Source organism: Coregonus clupeaformis, chromosome 12 (genome assembly GCF_020615455.1).
Source record: "Coregonus clupeaformis isolate EN_2021a chromosome 12, ASM2061545v1, whole genome shotgun sequence".
NCBI classification, from domain to species: Eukaryota; Metazoa; Chordata; class Actinopteri; order Salmoniformes; family Salmonidae; genus Coregonus; species Coregonus clupeaformis.
In genome coordinates, this window is record NC_059203.1 from 37,635,673 (window position 1) to 37,651,720 (window position 16,048).

The window sequence follows — 16,048 nt, forward strand, 5'->3', positions numbered from 1 at the left end:
ACATCAACAGTTGTCATTTTCAATAAATGTTAACATAAATTGGTTTTCCTGTATCTGTGCATGAGTCCTTAAAACACTGTCCATTGTACAAAAAAAAGTCACTCCCAAGTGAGGCACATCAAGGAGATTAACCTCTAACATTCATAAGCTTGTTCAGTGCATGAGGGCAATTTTAGTCATGACAGCCATAGTTTTTTTTATAGACCTGTTTAAAGGTTTTTGTTCCAGCCCTTCACTAACACCTCATTCAAGATTGCAATGGCGCCGGAGGGGATGGCTGCTGTTTTATGGACTCTTAACCAACCGTGCTATTTTGTTAGTTTTTTCGCATTGTTTGTAACTTATTTTGTACATAATGTTGCTGCTACCGTCTCTTATGACCGAAAAGAGCTTATGGACATCAGAGCAGTGATTACTCACCTTGAACTGGACAAATAATTTTTCTTTAATGAGTCGGACGACAGGGATTTGCTCCAGACACCCGACAGAGCCCTCATCCCCGTCATTCACAGTAGAAAAAGAAGGAGATATCGCGGAAGGAGATCGGGGTGCCTGGTAAGGAGCCGGTGATGAGTGGCTAATCTGTCTTTGCCATCGGTACTATTGGCCAACGTACAATCGCTTGATAATAAAGTGGACAAACTACAAGCACGTATATCCTACCAACGGGACGTTACAAACTGTAATATCTTATGTTTCACCAAGTCGTGGCTGAACGATGACATGTAAAACATACAGCTGGCGGGTTATACACTGTATCAGCAGGATAGAAAAGCAGCCTCTGGTAAGACATGGGGTGGCGGTCTATATATATTTGTAAACAACAGCTGGTGCAAGATATCTAAGGAAGTCTCAAGGTTTTGCTCGCCTGAGGTAGAGTATCTCATGATAAGCTGTAGACCACACTATCTACCAAGAGAGTTTTCATCTATATTCTTTGTAGCTGTCTATTTACCACCACAAACCAATGCTGGCACTAAGACCGCACTCAATTAACTGTATACGGCAATAAACAAACAGGAAAACGCTAATCCAGAGGCGGCGCTCCTAGTGGCCTGGGACTTTAATGCAGGGAAACTTAAATCCGTTTTACCTTATTTCTACCAGCATGTTAAATGTGCAACCAGAGGGGGAAAAAACTCTAGACCACCTTTACTCCACACACAGAGATGCGTACAAAGCTCTCCCTCGCCCTACATTTGGCAAATCTGACCATAATTATATCCTCCTGATTCCTGCTTACAAGCAAAAACTAAAGCAGGAAGCACAAGTGACTCAGTTAATAAAAAAGTGGTCAGATGAAGCAGATGCTAAGCTACAGGACTGTTTTGCTAGCACAGTCTGGAATATGTTCCGAGATTCTTCCGATAACATTGAGGAGTACACCACATCAGTCACTGGCTTCATCACTAAGTGCATCGATGACGTCGTCCCCACAGTGACTGTACGTACATACCCCAACCAGAAGCCATGGATTACAGGCAACATCCGCACTGAGCTAAAGGGGAGAGCTGCCGCTTTCAAGGAGCGGGACTCTAATCCGGAAGCTTATAAGAAATCCCGCTATGCCCTCCGACAAACTATCAAACAGGCAAAGCGTCAATACAGGACTAAGATCGAATCGTACTACACCGGCTCGTCGGATGTGGCAGGGCTTGCAAACTATTACAGACTACAAAGGGAAGCACAGCCGCGAGCTGCCCAGTGACACAAGCCTACCAGAAGAGCTACTTCTATGCTCGCTTCGAGGCAAGTAACACTGAAACATGCATGAGAGCATCAGCTGTTCCGGACGACTGTGTAATCACGCTCTCCGTAGCCGATGTGAGTAAGACCTTTAAACAGGTCAACATTCACAACGTCGCAGGGCCAGACGGATTACCAGAACGTGTACTCCGAGCATGCGCTGACCAACTGGCAAGTGCCTTCACTGATATTTTCAACCTCTTCCTCTCTGAGTCTGTAATACCAACATGTTTCAAGCAGACCACCATAGTCCCTGTGCCCAAGAACACAAAGGTAACCTGCCTAAATTACTACCAACCGTAGCACTCTCGTCTGTAGCCATGAAGTGCTTTGAAAGACTGGTCATGGCTCACATCAACACCATTATGTCATAAACCCTAGACCCTCTCCAATTTGCATACCGCCCCAACATATCCACAGATGATGCAATCTCTATTGCGCTCCACACTGCCATTTCACACCTGGAAAAAAGGAACACCTATGTGAGAATGCTATTCATTGACTACAGCTCAGCGTTCAACACCATAGTGCCCTCAAAGCTCATCACTAAGCTAAGGACCCTGGGACTAAACACCTCCCTCTGCAACTGGATCCTGGACTTCCTGACGGGCCTCCCACAGGTGGTAAGAGTAGGTAACAACATATCCGACACGCTGATCCTCAACACGGGGGCCCCTCAGGGGTGTGTGCTCAGTCCCCTCCTGTACTCCCTGTTCACTCATGACTGCATGGCCAGGCACGACTCCAACACCATCATTAAGTTTGCCGATGACACAACAGTGGTAGGCCTGATCACCGACAACGACTAGACAGCCTATAGGGAGAAGGTCAGAGACCTGGCTGTGTGGTGCCAGGACAACAACCTCTCCATCAACGTGATCAAGAGAAAGGAGATGATTGTGGACTACAAGAAAAAGAAGAGGACTGAGCACGCCCCCATTCTCATCGACGGGGCTGTAGTGGAGCAGGTTGAGAGCTTCAAGTTCCTTGGTGTCCACATCACCAACAAACGAACATGGTCCAAGCACACCAAGACAGTCGTGAAGAGGGCACGACAAAACCTATTCCTCCTAAGGAGACTGAAAAGATTTGGCATGGGTCCTCAGATCCTCAAAAGGTTCTACAGCTGCACCATCGAGAGCATCCTGACTGGTTGCATCACTGCCTGGTATGGCAACTGCTTGGCCTCCGACCGCAAGGCACTACAGAGGGTAGTGCGTACGGCCCAGTACATCACTGGGGCCAAGCTTCGTGCCATCCAGGACCTCTATACCAGGCGGTGTCAGAGGAAGGCCCTAAAAATTGTCAAAGACTCCAGCCACCCTAGTCATAGACTGTTCTCTCTGCTACCGCACGGGAAGCGGTACCGGAGCGCCAAGTCTAGGTCCAAGAGGCTTATAAACAGCTTCTACCCCCAAGCTATAAGACTCCTGAACATCTAATAAAATGGCTACCCAAACTATTTGCATTGCCCCCCCCCCACCTCTTTTACGCTGCCGCTACTCTGTTTATTATCTATGCATAGTCACTTTAATAACTCTACCTACATGTACATATTACGTCAATTACCTCGACTAACCGGTGCCCCCGCACATTGACTCGGTACCGGTACCCCCTGTATATAGCCTCGCTATTGTTATTTTACTGCTGCTCTTTAATTATTTGTTACTTTTATTTCTTATTTTTTGAAGTATTCTTTCTTAAAACTGCATTGTTGGTTAAGGGCTTGTAAGTAAGCATTTCACTGTAAGGTCTCCACCTGTTGTATTCGGCGCATGTGACAAATAAAATTCGATTCGATTTGACATTGAACGCTTGCACACAGTACAATCCCCTGGGACAGAAATCACATCTGTATTTTGGAATGAGCTAGTTACCTTTCATTAATGTGCAATCATTTTGTTAACAGTTTTGCATATTTTAGTTTTGGTTGAGTAGTTTACAGTAAGAGTAGAATAACTTAGCCTCTAATTGTAACAAGTAACACCAAACCCAATGGTGCAACAAAATAAGGGAAGGGAATGTGACAAGAGAAAGTTACAGTATTCACACCCCTTGACTTTTTCCATATTTTGTTGTGTTACAGCCTACATTTAAAATGGATTAAACTGAGATGTTTTGTCACTATCCCTTTGAGCATGGTGAAGTTATTAATTACACTTTGGATGGTGTATCAATACACCCTCTCACTACAAAGATACAGGGGTCCTTCCTAACTTAATTGCTGGAGAGGAAGGAAACCATTCAGGGATTTTACCATGAGGCGAATGGTGACTTTAAAACAGTTACAGAGTTTAATGGCTGTGATAGGAGAAAACTGAGGATGGATCAACAACATTGTAGTTACTCCATAATACTAACTTAATTGACAGAGTGAAAAGAAGGAAGCCTGTACATAATACAACTATTCCAAAAAAATGCATCCTGTTTGCAACAAGGCAGTAAAGTAATACTACAATTAAATGTGGCAAAGCAATTAACTTTTTCCCCTGAATAAAAAGTGTTCAGGGAGAAATCCAATACAACACATTACTGAGTACCACTTTTCATATTTTCAAGCATAGTGGTGGCGCCTCATTTTATGGTTATGCTTGTAATCGTTAGGGAGTGGAGAGTTTTTCAGGATAAAAAAGAAAAGGAATGGAGGTATGCACAACAAAATAGTCTGCTTTCCACGAGACACTGGGAGATGAATTCACCTTTCAGCAGGACAATAACCTAAAACACAAGGCCAAATCTACACTGGAGTTGCTTACCAAGAAGACAGTGAATGTTGAGTGGCCGAGTTACAGTTTTACTACCAGTTAAAAGTTTGGACACACCTACTCATTCAAGGGTTTTTAATAGTGGAGACATCAAAACTATGAAATAACACATATGGAATCATGTAGTAACCAAGAAAGTGTTAAACAAATCAAAATATATTTTATATTTGAGATTCTTCAAATAGCCACCCTTTGCCTTGATGACAGCTTTGCACACTCTTGGCATTCTCTCAACCAGCTCCACCTGGAATGCTTTTCCAACATTCTTGAAGGAGTTCCCACATATGCTGAGCACTTGTTGGCTGCTTTTCCTTCACTCTCCGGTCCGACTCCTCACAAACCATCTCAAGTGTCTCCCGACCACCCCTATCTCAGCCTCCAGTATCTATGCTGCAATAGTCTATGTGCCGGGGGGCTAGGGTCAGTCTGTTATATCTGGTGTTATTCTCCTGTCTTATCCGGTGTGCTGTATGAATTTAAGTATGCTCCCTCAAATTCTCTCTCTCTCCCTCCCATCCCAGAGGACCTGAGCCCTAGGACCATGCCTCAGGACTACCTGGCCTGATGACTTCTTGCTGTCCCCAGTCCACCTGGTCGTGCTGCTGTTCCAGTTTCCACTCATCTCATCATTCCATTTGTTTTGTCTTGTTTATTACACACACCTGGTTCATATCCCCTCATCAGTACCTGTATAAGTGTTCCCTCTGCCCCCTTGTCTTTGTGTGTGATTGTTTATTGTGGAGAGTAGTGAAGCTCGGTGGAGCTCCTTGAATTTTTGTATCGCCAATATATTTTCCTGTGCACCTGTTTTGCGCACTGGAGTGTTTTGACGCATTCCTGCGTAACTCTGTGGTTGCAGAATAATTATCCTGTTAGTTACCCTCCTGCGCCTGACTCCTTCAACATCACCTCATCACATTTACTCCAATGTACTGACCTGTTGCAACCTCTACAACCACTGTGATTATTATTTGACCATGCTGGTCATCTATGAACATTTGAACATCTTGGAGAAAAATCTGGCCTTAATGGCCATGTACTGTTATAATCTCCACCCGGCACAGCCAGAAGGGGACTGGCCACCCCCCAGAGCCTGGTTCCTCTCTAGGTTTCTTCCTAGGTTTCTGCCTTTCTAGGGAGTTTTTCCTAGCCACCGTGCTCCTACATCTGCATTGCTTGCTGTTGGGGTTTTAGGCTGGGTTTCTGTATAGCACTTTGTGACATCAGCTGATGTAAAAAGGGCTTTATAAATCAAATTTGATTGATTGATTGAATTGGGTTGAGGTCCGGGGATTGTGGAGGCCAGGTCATCTGATGCAGCACTCCATCACTCTCCTTCTTTGTAAAATAGCCCTTACACAGCCTGGAGGTGTGTTGGTTCATTGTCCTGTTGAAAAACAAATGATAGTCCCACTAAGCCCAAACCAGATGGGATGGCGTATCGCTGCAGAATACTGTGATAGCCATGCTGGTTAAGTGTGCCTTGAATTCTAAATAAATCACAGACAGTATCACCAGCAAAGCAACCCCACACCATAACACCTCCTCCTCCATGCTTTACGGTGGGAACTACATATGCGGAGATCATCCGTTCAGCCTAGATTGAACAGAACACAGCTGGCTGCATTTCCTATGTTTTTCATCAGATGTTGTTAAAATGTCTCTAAACGAGTCGGGCAGGACTGTTTTCTCCTGCCAAACCAATGCAATCAGGTGCCCACTTTAGTCCCTGAAATAAAATTGGGAAAAATGTATTTGCTAAATGTCTTTAGCTGGCTAGCAAGTTCACCAATTCATGATTTAAAAACTGTCTTGGTCTTCACAATTGACACATTGCTGAATCTACGATTAAATTTAGTTGTTCATCTCTAAACAGCAGATTAGCATTACGAGATCACCTGCTAGATAGCTATCGTGTCTGACTACGTGTTAGATAGTTAGCTAGCTTGGCAATGGGGTGATAATGACCATTACTCAACATTTGAATTCAAAATTCTTATAAAAGCAAATTTGTTATACTTACATTTCGCGAAGTTATTCCTCATTCTTCTGGAAAATGTTATCCCAAGTGGGGACTTGGGATTGGGACATGGCAATTTTGAAGCCCTGCCTAGAAATTATCACCAGCTGATGTCTCATTAAGACATCAATATGTGCAAAAATCACTTGCACTGCTGATCTATATGTTCGCCCTCTGGTTGGTGTTGTCATCGTCAACAACTTAGTCCTTTTTTTAAAGACTTAGAGCGATGTATCTATTTGACAAGCATTACATACAATAGAAATAAAGTATTTCCTTGTTTACCATGGCAAATCTACTGTGGCAATTTACCCAAAACTTTGTATGAATGGAAACTAATGTTGGTGTAGCCTACTGCGTTTTTTTTATTCGTTTCCTATTTATGTTATCCAAAAGTGTCTGGTATGGTAATTTCTTATCAAGATCAGGGTATCCCTAGACAGTCCATATTTGAAATATGTAACTAAATCCAGTCAAGCAGGGTTATTGAGTTATTTGTGCCAGAAGGGAGTGGGCTAGAATCAAACCTACGCCGGCACAGTAGGCCTATGTGCACTCTGAAGGCAGCAGCACTAACCACTAGACCACCCCAGGGCACAATTGAATTCAATTTTAACAGTTCATTCATAACCTTAGGATACATTTACACTTGTATGTCATAGCCTAGTGGAGATCAACATCTACAGTATCTTGTGTTATTTAGCTTACATTTACATTTACGTCATTTAGCAGACGCTCTTATCCAGAGTGACTTACAAATTGGTGCATTCACCTTATAGCCAGTGGGATTTTTTTATTTTTTAAATGTTTTTATGTTGTTGTTTTTTTTTGGGGGGGGGGGGTGGGTTGGGGTAGAAGGATTACTTTATCCTATCCCAGGTATTCCTTAAAGAGGTGGGGTTTCAAATGTCTCCGGAAGGTGGTGAGTGACTCCGCTGTCCTGGCGTCGTGAGGGAGCTTGTTCCACCATTGGGGTGCCAGAGCAGCGAACAGTTTTGACTGGGCTGAGCGGGAACTATGCTTCCGCAGAGGTAGGGGAGCCAGCAGGCCAGAGGTGGATGAACGCAATGCCCTCGTTTGGGTGTAGGGACTGATCAGAGCCTGAAGGTACGGAGGTGCCGTTCCCCTCACAGCTCCGTAGGCAAGCACCATGGTCTTGTAGCAGATGCGAGCTTCAACTGGAAGCCAGTGGAGTGTGCGGAGGAGCGGGGTGACGTGAGAGAACTTGGGAAGGTTGAACACCAGACGGGCTGCGTCATTCTGGATGGGTTGTAGGGGTTTAATGGCACAGGCAGGGAGCCCAGCCAACAGCGAGTTGCAGTAATCCAGACGGGAGATGACAAGTGCCTGGATTAGGACCTGTGCCGCTTCCTGTGTAAGGCAGGGTCGTACTCTCCGAATGTTGTAGAGCATGAACCTACAGGATCGGGTCACCGCCTTGATGTTAGCGGAGAACGACAGGGTGTTGTCCAGGGTCACGCCAAGGCTCTTCGCACTCTGGGAGGAGGACACAACGGAGTTGTCAACCGTGATGGCGAGATCATGGAACAGGCAGTCCTTCCACGGGAGGAAGAGCAGCTCCGTCTTGCCAAGGTTCAGCTTGAGGTGGTGATCCGTCATCCATACTGATATGTCTGCCAGACATGCAGAGATGCGATTCGCCACCTGGTTATCAGAAGGGGGAAAGGAGAAGATTAGTTGTGTGTCGTCTGCGTAGCAATGATAGGAGAGGCCATGTGAGGATATGACAGAGCCAAGTGACTTGGTGTATAGCGAGAATAGGAGAGGGCCTAGAACTGAGCCCTGGGGGACACCAGTGGTGAGAGCATGTGGTGCGGAGACAGCTTCTCGCCACGCCACTTGGTAGGAGCGACCGGTCAGGTAGGACGCAATCCAAGAGTGAGCCGCGCCGGAGATGCCCAGCTCGGAGAGGGTGGATAGGAGGATCTGATGGTTCACAGTATCAAAGGCAGCAGACAGCAGATAGCTATACTGAACAAAAATATAAACGCAACATGGAACAATTTCAAAGACTGTACTGAGTTACAGTTCATATAAGGAAATAAGTCAATTTAAATAAATAAATTAGGCCCCAATCTATGGATTTCACATGACTGGGAATGCAGATATGCATCTCTTGGTCACAGATACCTTTTTTTTACAGGTAGGGGCGTGGATCAGAAAACCAGTCAGTATCTGGTGTGACCACCATTTGCCTCATGCAGCGTGACACATCTCCTTCATATAGAGTTGATCAGGCTGTTGATTGTGGACTGTGGAATGTTTTCCGACTTCAATGGCTGTGCGAAGTTGCTGGATATTGGTGGGAACTGGAACACGCTGTCGTACACTTCGATCCAGAGCATCCCAAACATGCTCAATGGGTGACATGTCTGCTGAGTATTCAGGCCATGGAAGAACTGGGACATTTTCAGCTTCCAGGAATTGTGAACAGATCCTTTCGACATGGGGTCCTGCATTATCATGCTGAAACATGAGGTGATGGCGGAGGATGAATGGCACGACAATGTGCCTCAGGATCTCATCACGGTATCTCTGTGCATTCAAATTGCCATCGATAAAATGCAATTGTGTTCATTGTCCGTAGCTTTTGCCTTCCCATACCATAACCCAACGCCACCATGGGGCACTGTGATGATTGTGATAGAAGGAGTCAGGCGCAGGAGGGTAATCACCGAATGCAGAGTTTATTCCGTCGTACACAAATAGCGCTGGATAGCGACAAACGAAACCGGCACAGGGGAAAATCTACCCTGGCAATACAAGGTAACGGTAGCTCCAACAATAACAGGCACAGTGGAAATATCTACCCCGGCAATAACAAGGTACGAGTAGCTCCACTGAGCTACACTACTCTCACAAATAAACAATCACCCACAAGGACAAGGGGGGCATAGGGAACACTTATACACGAACTAATGTGGGGATAAGAACCAGGTGTGTGTGATTGACAAGACAAAACAAATGGAATGATGAATAATGGAGTGGCAATGGCTAGTAAACCGGTGACGACGAACACCTAAGCCTGCCCGAACAAGGAGGGGAGGCAGCCTCGGCGGAAGTCGTGACAGGCACTGTTCACAAAGTTGACATCAGCAAACCACTCGCCCACACAACACCATACACACTGTCTGCCATCTGCCTGGTACAGTTGAAATCGGGATTCATCTGTGAAGAGCACACTTCTCCAGCATACCAGTGGCCATCAAAGGTGAGCATTTGCCCACTGAGGTCGGTTATGACACCAAACTGCAGTCAGGTGAAGACACTGGTAAAGATTGCAAGCACGCAGATGAGCTTCCCTGAGACGGTTTCTGACAGTTTGTACAGAGATTCCTCGTTTGTGCAAACCCACAGTTTCATCAGCTGTCCGGGTGGCTGGTTTCAGACGATCCCGCAGGTGAAGAAGCCGGATGTGGAGGTCCTGGGCTGGCGTGTTTACACGTGGTCTGCGGTTGTGAGGCCAGTTGGATGTACTGCCAAATGTCTTTAAAAATACGTTGGAGACAGCTTATGGTAGAGAAATGAACATTACATTCTCTGGCAACAGCTCTGGTGGACATTCCTGCAGTCAGCATGCCAGCTGCAAGCTCCCTCAAAACTTGAAACATCTGTGGCATTGTGTTGTGTGACAAAACTGCACATTTTAGAGTGGCCTTTTATTGTCCCCAGCACAAGGTGCACCTGTGCAATGATTATGCTGTTTAATCAGCTTCTTGAAATGCCTCACCTGTCATTTGGATGGATTATATTGACAAAGGAGAAATGCTCACTAACAGGGATGTAAAGAAATGTGTTCAGTTTTATATTTTTTGATAGCAGGCCTGATCCCAATGACTTGACTGCACCTGCATGGTGAATCTCGAGGCTCATTTCAGTTTCCTAATGCAGAAGGAAAATTATTTGTGACAAAATAATGATCAAGTTAAAATCCAACATCTGTAGCAGCATTGTGACATTTTAAACTGCACAGTCTCAGTTTTGTTATCCACTCCAGCTGGTCTTCACTCTGTGGCTCTAATAAGGTCAGCCGTGAGGTTCCTGTCACTGGATTTCGTCCTTCAAGGGCGAGGCAAGCTGTGGCTGAATGTAAATCAGCTTAAGCACATCCTAATTTAATTCTCAATTCCTTTATTGACTAGGTGCCTTGGATTAATCTTTATGTTCTTTGTGAAAAAGTCAATAAAGCCACAGTAAAGAAAGATCAGTCGTCTTCAGAAAAACTCACCCACTACTCCTCCTGAATGTAATTTATTTGAATAGATTGTTTTATTAGTATCAATTCAATAATGATTTGCTATTGTCTTTGTGGGATAACTCATTTAGCTCCTTTTATTTGTCAAGTCATGTGTGTGTGTGCGTGCATTCCAGCACGTCCCTAACAGATGCTCAGATGCTGAGGTCTTTGGTCACAGCTGTTTCAGAGATCAAGAGCCTGTCTAGAAAGTGCATGGGGGGGTTACACAAGTGTGTGCTTGGATGTGTGTATTTGTGTGTGTGTGTGAGTAAGTGTGTGTGTGGATATGTATGTGCTTGTCTGTACGTCCATTTTTATATAGGCCTGTGTGTGTGTGTGCGCTGTATCCATCCACTAGTGTGGATGTGGTGCTGGCTAAGCTTGTCCTCTTGACTGAGGTGTTGCCAGAGCTCAAGCCAGGTGATGGTTCCTGTGTTGATGCTGTGCCAGGGTCACAGGTGGGGGTGCTGGGGCTCTTTGATGCTCTGCTGCCTGGGCAGGTGGAGGCCCACATCTCCTAAAGCCTGTCGCATGCTTCCCAGTCTAAACAGTTGGCGCATATATTATGACGACTTTTGTTTACGTTTTTGTTCGTCTTGGTGTTCGGCAGGTTTTTTTCTGTCCGTTCGCGCACACACATTTCTTTCTTGAGGCAAGTCGAAGTCTACGCCCCTTCATCGGTGATTGGTCAACAGTACTACTCCTAGTAAGACTGGGAACTATGGATGGGATTCTTCAATGAAGTGTTTGTTGTCATTCATAAGAGCAGACTAGGGCTGTGTTCCAAAATGCACACTTGCATTCTGCGTTCTCCCGTTCTTTCAAGGGTGATTTTCCAAGAACACCTGAGAGAGCATACCGTCTAGTATGGGTCAATGCAGAGCACTTAAAATCCGCTAAATTTGAAACATGCTTCGATCAGCGTGAGCAACTAGTACTATCCCAGAATGGAAATATTAAACACGAATAACAACTAAACAAGTAACAGAATAGATTTTCTAAGTACCTAAATTAAGCTGACACCGACCAGAATAATTTTACGTGGGGTCCTCCTCACGCAAATTGCTTTGTCTGCTGCTACATCGTTGTGGATGTATGACAGGTAAGCTTTTATAAGCTATTTTGCTTACTGTTTAAGAATGATAAATAGCCAGGATAGTGGTGTTTCACTGTGAAGCTACTGTTGCATGCATTAGGACTGCTGGTGTTTTATTTCCAATGAACAGGCTTGCATTGTGATAAATTCATACAACTACACTATATGACCAAAAGTATGGGGACACCTGCTCGTCGAACATCTCATTCCAAAATCATGGGCATTAACATGGAGTTGGTCCCCCCTTTGCTGATATAACAGCCTCCACTCTTCTGGGAAGGCTTTCCACTAGATACAGGCCAGTCAAGTTCTTCCACACCGATCTCGACAAACTATTTCTGTATGGACCTCGCTTTGTTCATGGGGGCATTGTCATGCTGAAACAGGAAAGGGCCTCCCCAAACTGTTGCCACAAAGTCATTGTATGCTGTAGTGTTAAGCTCTCCCTTCACTGGAACTAAGGGGCCCGAACTATGAAAAACAGCCCCAGACCATTATTCCTCCTCCACCAAACTTTACAGTTGGGGCAGGTATGCATTAGGGCAGGTAGCGTTCTCCTGGTATCCGCCAAACCCAGATTCGTCCGTCGGACTGCCAGATAGTGAAGCGTGATTCATCACTCCAGAGAACGCATTTCCACTGCTCCAGAGTCCAATGGCGGGGAGCATTACACCACTCCAGCCGATGCTTGGCATTGCACATGGTGATCTTAGGCTTGCATGCGGCTGCTCGGCCATGGAAACCCATTTCATGAAGCTCCCGACGAACAGTTTGGATTTCGGTAGTGAGTGTTGCAACCGAGGACAGACAGTTTTTATGCGCCATGCGCTTCAGCACTCGGCGGTCCCGTTCTGTGAGCTTGTCTGGCCTACTACTTCGCGGCTGAGCCATTGTTGCTCCTGGACGTTTCCACTTCACAATATCAGCACTTACAGTTGACCGGGGCAGCTCTAGCAGGGCAGAAATTTGAGTAACTGACATCCTATGACAGCGTCACGTTGAAAGTCACTGAGCTCTTCTGTGGAGATTGCATGGCTGTGTGCTCGATTTTATACACCTGTCAGCAATGGGTATAGCTGAAATAGCCAAATACACTAATTTGAAGGGGTGTCCACATACTTTTGTATATATATTGCATATTATTAAATTACACTGATGTTGAAGATAGTTTGGTTTTATATTCACCTTATGCATTGATAACTAAGTTATAGGTGAAATGATGCAATACAACTAGATTAGAAGGCCTAGACTACTTAATCCTAATGTAAGCTAAATGCACTGGATACAAAACAAACACTGGCATATTATGCATATCAAACAGGAATATATATTACATTAAATGAATACAGCATTGTAATATTATTGATGCCTTTCTCTCTCCTTGCAGGGGATTAGACAGATGAACTGCAGCCCCCAGATGCCCAAGCCTCAAAACCAGAACTGTTGGGAGACATCAATACTTATATTATTAACCCTTTTATTTATTTTCCTGTATCTGTGGATGAATCCTTAGAACACAGTCCATTATACAAAAGAAGTCAAGTTTCAAGTTTTATTAGTTGTATGTACAGGACACACATGGTCCAATGAAATGCTTACTTGCAGGTTCCTTCTCGACAATGCAACAACAATAATAAATAATAAAAGATAAGAATACGAACATTAAGTAAATGGCTCAGTAGAATAAACATTTTAGCATCCCCAAGTGAGGGACATCAAGGAGATTAACATTCAATATCTTGTTCAGTATATGAGGGCAAATTTTGCCATGACAGCCACAGGTTGTTTATACACAGGACAGGAGTTTACAGGTTTTTGTTCCAGCCTTTCACTAACACCTCATTCAACTAATTGTGGTCTAAATTGTAGACAACGAATAGTTGAACATGGTGTTTGCTGAGCAGGAATAAAAATGTGCACAGTGCAGTTCCCTGGGGCAGAAAACACCCACGTCTGTATTTTAGAATGAGCTTCATATGTTACAATGAGCTGACAATTCTGCATGATAGAGAATAACGTGTGGATCTACTTATAACATAGTGATGTTGCACACTGCTGAATAAACTCCTGGGATAGGGTGATTTTCCTGGTGGACGGGAGGTTCCAAAGTTCTGTCTGGGTGAAGGGGTAGGATGTGCTTCAACCTGAGGAGAACAGAGCAGAAACATAACGCCAAGGGAGGAGAAATTAACCTCACTGCAAAAAATTTAAAAAACACACCTACCTTTGTTAATATGCAATGGTTTTGTAAACAGTTTTGCATATTCATAGGCTTGATCAAGTTGTCACCGATTCTACATTTAATTGATCATTTCATTATTCAAAATGTTTTCTTCATATGCAATGGTGAAACACGAGGGGAGGGGAAATGACAAGAAAAAAGTTAGACACTGCATGCATGTATTGACTGATCATGTAAGAATACACAATTAACTTGGCTGGCTAGAAAACCTAGATTGAACAGAACACAGCTAGCTGCATTTCCTACGTTTTTAATCAGATGTTGTTAAAATGTCTTACCTCCAAACCAGTCGGGCACGACTATTTTGTCCTGCCAAGCCAATGCCATGGAGTGAAATTAACACATCAGTTGCCATCTGTCCCTGAAAACAAATGGGGAAAAAAACGATTTGCTACATTTATCATTAGCTGGCTAGCAAGTTTACCAATTCAGGATTAAGAAACTGTCCAGGTAAACAGCAGTGACTCAACATTTGAATTCAAAATTCATATGAAAGTAATTTGTTGATAATTTTAACATAATTTGGTGAATAAATAAACATAATACTTACATTTTACAAAGTTATTCCTTATTCCTCTGGAACATTTTCTCTGAAGCGGGGACTTCAGTCTCCAATTAATTCAGAAGTTTTGGGAATTTTCTCTGTTTTGCAAGGTGTTATGGGATAGCCTCCCCGGTGAAGGGAACGAAAAAGTATGCTCCCATGTGTGCTTTGTTTTCCAGACCTCCCATGTACGCTTATAGAACTTCCGGTACATGCATTTTTGCATTCTTATGTATGGAATCTCACTTGAAAAATTACAGTTGACTTCCGTACTCGATAAATGCTCTAGATAGAACACAAGTATGCATTTTGGAACATTGCCTAGTTTTCATGCAAATGTTTTCACTTGAGGCAAACATCTTAGTTAGATGTACAGTTTTGCAACTAAGACCTCTGCAAAAACTTCAAAATGTGTTACAGATTTCTTGATTTATCTTCAATTAATCGTGACTATTTTGAGGAAGTGTATATCATGTCTATGTTGTTGCTATGGAATCTCAAGAGGGACAAACAGTAATATTGCCGCTTTTTTCTCGTTTTCAACCAAAGGTTTTTTAAGGGAGTATGTGAGGCACAGATGTTCGCTTCGCTTAGCCGAGTTCTGCTATGAGCAAACTGAACCTAGTGTGTGGGCGCAGTCAGGCCTGCTGTCAGACAGGACACTAGTAGGACTTAATGACGTTACACTATATACAGGGGCAAGAGTTTTCCTGACAGTGTAATCTGACCAGGAAAAAGTCTGTGCCCTAAAATATGCACCTAGCCCAGAGCTAGGGCTCAGAGTTTTACCTGATCAGGTCAGTAGTTCATATAATTATACAAGTGTGTGTGTGTGCGTGTGTGTGTGCGTGCATGTGTGTGCATGCATGTGTGTGTGCGCAGGTGCATGTATATGCGTGTGTACATGTATGTCTTTGCACCCTGGCTCAAGGATACAATCATAGGCGTTTGGCTGGCTCTCATGATCGCTGGCTCATTTAGCATTTTAATGCAACTGAGTTCACCAGCGATACTGATGGGTAACAAGGCCAGATTGTGGGTTTTAGAGAGAGGCAGAGAGAGAGAGAGAGATGTCAGTCAAACCACTGTGTTCTAATCTAACATGAGTCTCCAACCTCATTCCATAATTTTCCCCAGCAGCACCCTCCGGCCTCTGTTTATCTGCCCTCATTTTCCTTTGGTCTGTACTTCCCACTGTTCCCTGAATACACTGCTGTGTTTTCCCTTGCTGTGTGAAGATTAATGCACGTGTGGCGATGGTGAGGGATTGATCATCCGACAGGTAGATGCTAGAGAACGTCTTTGAATACTAAACATAAACACGTGTGTGTGCGTGCGGGTGTGCGTGTGTCCGCATGAGAGAGAGCGAGAGAGAGA